Here is a 7759-nt window from a genome sequence, read left to right as displayed (position 1 = left end):
ATTATACGTAGATATTATTGAAGCCATTTAACGCTTTAACATCTGTGTTATCTAGCATGTTGGTGTGTGTACTCTGTGCAGGAATAAAATGAAACTAAATGATTATGATATTGTAGTGAACTTGAAGTGACTCAAATCAATGGTTATTGTGGGGCTTGTAAAAGCAACCGTACAGAAAAGGCTGTTTAATACACATCATTAAAAACAACAATTGCATTCCTGCAGACATCACATTCTTGACATTCAATAGACTCAAAATGCTATCTTGTATAGCTACAATACAATGCTACACATTAACTACAATGTCCTGTTCAAATTCTTGAACAATGTCATGTTCAAGCTCCTCTTGATTACAACAGTACTTCATCTCCTTACACACTGGCTCTTCCCTCAACATCCACAGCACATAATGATGTGCTTTCCTATGTGATACTAATGTCATTCATTGCTGTGAACTGAATACACACACACACACACACACACACACGCACGCATGCACACACACACACACACACACATTTATGTATGTATGTATTATGTATGCATGTGTACTGATTCCTTCTCCTAGCAGGTTCCTCATGCAGCTCTTTGATTGGTCCTTTCTGTCTGGTCTGCACTCACGTCCATCAGCTGTTTGTCCTCTTGTTTCTGCAGGTCGCTGTTGCTGTTGGTGGCCAGCAGGGGGCAGGCGGCGCCACCAGCTTGTGATTGGCCTTGATCAGACGGCCTGCAACACAACCTCACAGGACTGAAATGATTATGTCCGCCCACTCAAGCGCTTTGCCTTCTAACAAAGACCGAAAAAACGAAATAAGCGATTTGTCTGGAGGTGGGGGACAAGTCAGTACCCTGACGTACTCGGCGCACTGCAGTACGAACATCTCTGCGGATTTGTACTCTCCAGAATAGACTTCGGGGCAACGAGCAAGGGAGGGCAGGCATATGGTATTACCTGTGGAATCCCTTATCAGAAAGGACTGGAGATTGTCCAATCTGTCACGGAAATACTCGCGAACTCGTGATGTTGCTAGGCAAGCGAAAGCTGGCTGTACCTGCTGCGTCATACTATTGTGGTCGGTCATTATGTAACGAATCAAAGGCGCGGGAGTGACACAAACGCAAGCAGTACTATAATTTATTAAATCAAACACCAAATGGAACAAGAGAGTACAACTACAGAAAAGAGAACACACACTAGGGCAGAGAGAGGCAACACAACCAACCACGTAACACACTAAATAAAACTACTTTAAACACCTTTACACTTTAACACGCTACTGGAAGGATTACTAGACTTACAACGATGGACATTATAACAACCATGAACGCATGACACAACTACTACTTAAACCGGACAGTAAAACTAAACGCACAAGAAGATAGAAACGCACAGGGTAAAAGATACACAAACCTAAACAAGAAAGATGAACAGAGGGGATTAAATACCTTGGAACAGGGAGGAGAAACGAGGCACAGGTGCGGGCACTGAAGACAGGGGCGTGACAGACAGAAGGGAAACCAAGGAAACGGGGAAACTAGGCAGGACCAGGGAGGAGGGCGGAGCTGGGCTTGACATAACCCAGCAGATGTGAATACCTATGTTTTAGAAAACTACCTAAATATAACTAATCATTCAGCTTATGTTGACTAGCAAAATGCATAGGCCAGCTCATAGCGTGGATTGATATTTCAGATCTGTTTCACTAAGACTCTAGTGGTACATAGGTTTGAGCACTTTGCCCGTCCAGCCACTCTGGGTAGTGGGAGTGTGGAAGGTAGTTACACACTGGGCTGCAGGAGTGTGGGAGATAGTCACACTCTGGGCTGCAGGAGTGTGGAAGGTAGTCACACTCTGGGCTGCAGGAGTGTGGAAGGTAGTCACACTCTGGGCTGCAGGAGTGTGGGAGATAGTCACACTCTGGGCTGCAGGAGTGTGGGAGATAGTCACACTCTGGGCTGCAGGAGTGTGGAAGGTAGTCACACTCTGGGCTGCAGGAATGTGGGAGGTAGTCACACTCTGGGCTGCAGGAGTGTGGAAGGTAGTCACACTCTGGGCTGCAGGAGTGTGGGAGGTAGTCACACTCTGGGCTGCAGGAGTGTGGAAGGTAATCACACTCTGGGCTGCAGGCATTCTGCCGAGAAGAAGATGGATCGTTTGTTGGCCTCACTAAATATCTCAAAGCTGGAGTAGATTTGTGTTTCAGAACTCTGAGCTTCCCATATAGCAGCAGCCCACATAAGAACCTTGCCAGTAAGCAGAGACGTTATGAAGGTTTAGACGTATCTATGGGGAACGCTCCAGGATTACTGCTAAAATACAGGGAGCCCTGAAGCAGGACAACCTTTATACTGGCTGTGGGTTGTCAGACTTGTCTGGGGTGGTGAGGTGTAGACTTCATGAGACTTGGAAGGGGTAGAAGCGGTTGTGGTAGCAGGTGAGACGGCAGACAGCAGATCACATATTCTGCAATTCTTGAGTAACACGAGAGTAAACAATAGGAACAGCTTAGCATGCAAACAGGGAAATGTAGGCAATGCTTCACAGTGACTGCCAGTGTTGGGTAAGTTACTTTGAAAAAGTAATTAGTTACAGTTACAAGTTACCTTGTTTGAAATGTAATTGTAGTGTAACTTTTCTGATTACTTTTGAAAAGTAATGTAACTAATTACTTTTGGATTACTTTTTGATTACTTTACGGTTTAAATGAGTATTGACCCATGATCAACATTTAATTTTTGAGAACTGACAGTGTGAAACTTAAAAAAGTACTAAGCTGAGAGGGAATTGCTGACAGGCAATCACAGGAGGTCCACAAGAAGAGATGCCTGCACCAGGCATGTAAGATTCTCAGACTATTGTCATCAGGCCATACTCTTTTCTGCTCCTCCCCCAGGCTCTACCATTTTCACAGTTTGCAGACTAACACAAGCAGGTTCAGAAACCACTTCTTTCCCACAGCGGTCACCTTATTGAACTCTTCCCAAAGACCATACTTTCCTTCCCCTCTATCCATATCTTACCATCCACACAACATCTGTACAGTGTTCCTCTTCAATCCACATCTGTATAGCCCTATCTACAGTGGTATAGGATAATCTGTATGTTATCTCTGTATGATTCCATCTGTATTTATCACATTTATTTATATCATATATTTTTCTTTGCCCTGTGCATTGCCATACATTACACACACATGCATTTCCCTAGGTAATTTATCTACTCTGCACATATATATTAACCATCTTTACTTACACTAGCTGTAACTAACTGCATTGTATCTCTAAATTAGGGGTGACCTGCAATAGTCGCTGATTCGACTATGGTCGACTAGACCCCCTAGTCGACTATGAACGTCATAGTCGAATGTACCATTCTAACTGCATCTAGGATGCAGCTAAGCATTAGTTGTTACATGAAATGTCTGTTTTCGTTATATATAGCATTTTGTCAAATAAAATCATCCTAACTTCTGTTAACAAATATTTAAAAATGATGTGTGCACATTAAAAATAGGCATCTTCCTTACTACACATTAATAAATCACACCCTGCAGTTGCACAATCCAAATGAGCGGAGCTGAACACGCTACAGGATAGTTAGCGTATTCCGAGATAATCATGGGTACTAAGAAAACGTCTAAAGTGTGGGAGTATTTTGATAGAAATGAATCAAACAAAGTAAAGTGCAAATTATGCCACCAATGCCTTTCATTTCACACGTCAACAACCAACATGGCATATCACTTAAAACGGGTAAGGCGAAAAAAACAGTTCATTTGTTTGTCAATGCAGCCAGGCAGCGAATAAAACACATCTGAACATTTATCTGTCTTCTTTCTGTCAGTTACACCCGCAGATTCATGTTGGCAGCTCAGCCAGCACTTCTGCAACACCAGCGGCCCCGAGATTAACGCAAACAAAAATAGCTTTGAGACCACAACTTTCACAGAAAAGAAAAACAGAAATTACTGAAAAAATTGCGGTGTTTGTTGCGCTTGATATGAGACCAGTGCGCATTGTTGAGGGCGAGGGATTTAAAGAACTTTTGCGCACACTTGAGCCAGGCTACACCATCCCTACAAAAGCAACAGTGATGGATGTCCTGCACACAAAATATTTATCAACAAGATCAGAAGTATACGAGGTACTACAGAAGTGTGAAAGAGTCAGCTTCACAACCGATATCTGGACCTCGATCCAGATGGAGGCCTATCTCACAGTCACATCACATTTCATCACTGAAGACTGGCGACTGAAGAGTTTCGTTTTAGAAACAAAAAAAATGGATAACAGTCACACAGCCGATCACATTGCAAGAGAACTGACGGAGATTATTTCTGAGTGGGATATACAAAGTACTAAAATAGTGTCTGTGGTCCATGACAATGCGGCAAACATGGTTGCGTGCACCAATCAGCTGACCCAGCAGCCCGCGTGGGGAAATATGAAAGGAGTGCGCTGCGCGGGGCACACGCTACAACTGTGCATTAATAGTGCGCTAAAACAGGACCCTATTTGCCGCACTGTTGCTGCTGCAAGGCATGTTGTTTCGCATTGCAAAAAAAGCGCAAAGGCCACAACAGCACTACAAGATAAACAGAAAGAACAAAATGTCCCTCAGCATAAATTAGTGCAGGATGTTGTAACTAGATGGAACTCTGTTTATTTGATGCTTGATCGCCTGATTGAGCAAAGGGGGCCTGTTTCAGCCGTGCTAACGGATACAAGTGTGAGCAAACGGTCAGATGGTAACCTGGAGCTCTCCACATCACAGTGGCGCACAGCAGAGGACATAGTTGCTGTTCTTAAACCAATGATCACTCTGACTGAGCTTTTGTCACAAGACACCAACGCATCCTTGTCTGCTACTGTCCCCATGCTCATGAACATTAAAAAACGGCATTTGGTGGTGCGTGATGACGACAGCAAAATCACAAAAACCATCAAAACTATACTGTCGGGATGATGATCAGGCGATGGGAGCTGAAAGATGGACAGGCGATGGGAGCTGAAAGATCCAGGCTTGGAAAGGAGCGTCTATATCAGTGCTGCTGTACTAGACCCGCGCTTTAAGAAGCTCTCCTTTCTCTCTGATGTACAAAGAGATGAGGCGTATTCAGCGGTAGCAGAAATAGCCGAGAGTCTCACTGACGGGTCATCATTGGAGGAAAGTGACATGGTTGTGATTGCTGGGCCTACTGTGCCCAAACATAAGGACATAGTGATGGCTATGCTGCTGGCCAGTGATGAGGATGAGGAGGACCAGGCAGAGGATGAAAACAGTGAGATGAAGGCTTATATCAAAGACTACACGAAATGCAGCGGAGGTCGACTGGAATGGTGGCAGAAAAATGAGGCAAGATACCGAAAACTGTCTAGAGCTGCTAGGAGATTTCACAGCATCCCCTCCACCTCCACACCATCCGAGAGGATATTTTCTAAGGCGGGTTTCATTGCAAACAAATCGCGGAGCGCGCTTTATCCGTCCAACATCAACAAGTTGGTTTTTCTGGCACGCAACTTAAAAAAAATCAGAGGATCACAGGTGCAGTAGAACACGTTCTTATCATGTTATGAAAGTTTTTTCTTTCTCCTTTTTTTGACAAATCGTAGGCGTATCTAATTTTGGAAAGCAAGTCGGAGGCTGCACGTGCTGCGTGCAAGTAGACCGATAACCTTTTTTTGTTGTTGTTTGCTTTTTAAGCACAGTTACTTGAACCTTACTTTAATTTATCATTTTTTTTGCTGTTGTGTGGCAAATAGTTTTTATATTTTCAGGCAGGCACATTTTATTTAAAATATTTGCACAGTGCTTGTCTGACAAAATTCGATATGCGCACTGACGGTGACTTTTTTGACGGTTAATGTTCTTTAACGTTTCATTAAAAATAAACAAGCAAAATATCTGAGTGTTTTAGGTTTTTCCTTTGAAGTGAAAGTGGAAGTCCTGAATGAGAACGGGATCCCGTTTAATGTTAGTCGACTATTAGTCGACCAAAGGGAAAATCTGTCGAATCAGATTCGACTATGAAAATCCTTATTGAATACAGCCCTACTCTAAATACTGCATTCTATACAATATGCACGTGTTGCACTTGATTAGATACCAAACTGCATTTCATTACTTTATACAAATTTAATTTAAATGTAGGCTATTGCTTGTCGAACTATAGGTCTAAGATAGGTCCAATGATACCATTTCGGTAGGTTAGGTCGTGTCATAGACATCGACAAACGTTTTTCCAACACCAAACAGTCATAAATATTCATTTGATACCGTCTGTCATTGTGTATAATAGTCATGTATGATTTCAACGAATACCTGTTTAGGACTTTAAACAGCTAATTTGGTTAGCCTGTAAATCAAGCTAGCATGCTAAAGGACAAACACATTCAAGTGAATGGTAGTAGCTAGCCCAGCAGGTAGCTAACTATGGAAACCACAGTGTTTGACGGTCAGCATGCCTTGCTGTTAGCTCGCTTACAACCTCAATACTGGTGTGCCTTCTAGGGTTGCCACCTGTCCCGGGACTGTCCTGGTTTTCACGTCGCTGTCTCGGTTTTCCTTCTTTTTAATATTCGGTCCAGGCAAAAAAAAATAAAAATCATTTAATGTCCCAGTTTTCACTAAGTTCGTTCAAACGACTATTTAGACTGTTTCTGCACACTTTAAATCCGTCTTTTTTTCTCGCTGTGTCCATTTTACGTTCGCCACCACCCGTCAACAATTTACGTTCGCGTGTGACGGTGTTCTTGTTTTTTGTCAGACCTAGGTGGCAACTCTTCTGATCGGAAATAAACCTCCAAACTCCGAAATTTACACAAAGGCTTGGCATAATCACAAATAGTTGCCGATGGTGGCACATGGTTCACATTTATTGACAACACGAAAACAAAACAAATGCTCCTTAAATGTCCAGTGCTTGAAGGCGTCTGTCATTATTGCTGCTTGAGCTGAAACCAACCGCGCGCTTGCTGCTCCAGCACAGAAACAAGCGGGAAACGGCGATATAGGGCGCAAAGCAATAAAAATATCATTAAATATTTTGCAAAGGTTTTTGTTTATATTTTAAAAATGTAACTAAAATTGTAATTCTTCATTTTTCCAGAAGTAACTGTAACTGAATTACATATTTTCTCATTGTAACTGTAACGAATTACAGTTACTTTTTTTGTAATTAAATTACGTAACGTCGTTACATGTAATTCGTTACTCCCCAACACTGGTGACTGCAAAGTAGTGTTGGTGGTGATTGGTTCAGGTGGACGTGACCTGGTATCTTGGGACCCCTTAGAATCCTGGGCGTGTGTGTGTTTGTGTGTGTGTGTGCGTGCGTGCGTGCGTGCGTGTGTGTGTGTGTGTGGAAATTCACAAACAAAGTGAAAGTCACAACTCTGTTGACTACAGAAGGAATGTGGAAGCTTATGGAGGTTTACACCTTCTGAGCTTACTGTGTGTGGGTTTGTGTTTGCAGGCTTTCTCTGCGCGAAAAAGACTTTGAAGAAGAAGAAGAAGACAGACGTGTGGACTCGAGTCACATGACTTGGACTCGAGTCCGACTCGAGTCACTAAACTGATGACTTGTGACTTGACTCAACAACATCACTGAAGACTTGCGACTTAACTTAGACTTACCTTTACTGACTTGGACTTGGAATCGGACTTGAGCTTTAAGACTTGAAAAGACTTGAAATCCTTATTTTAACATAATAAATAAGTAATATAGAATCACATAACTGGATCATTTTGTATTAAATG

Source organism: Brachyhypopomus gauderio, chromosome 6 (assembly GCF_052324685.1).
Source record: "Brachyhypopomus gauderio isolate BG-103 chromosome 6, BGAUD_0.2, whole genome shotgun sequence".
NCBI lineage: Eukaryota > Metazoa > Chordata > Actinopteri > Gymnotiformes > Hypopomidae > Brachyhypopomus > Brachyhypopomus gauderio.
The sequence above is the reverse complement of the archived record's forward strand: the minus strand, read 5'-3'. Positions refer to the sequence as shown.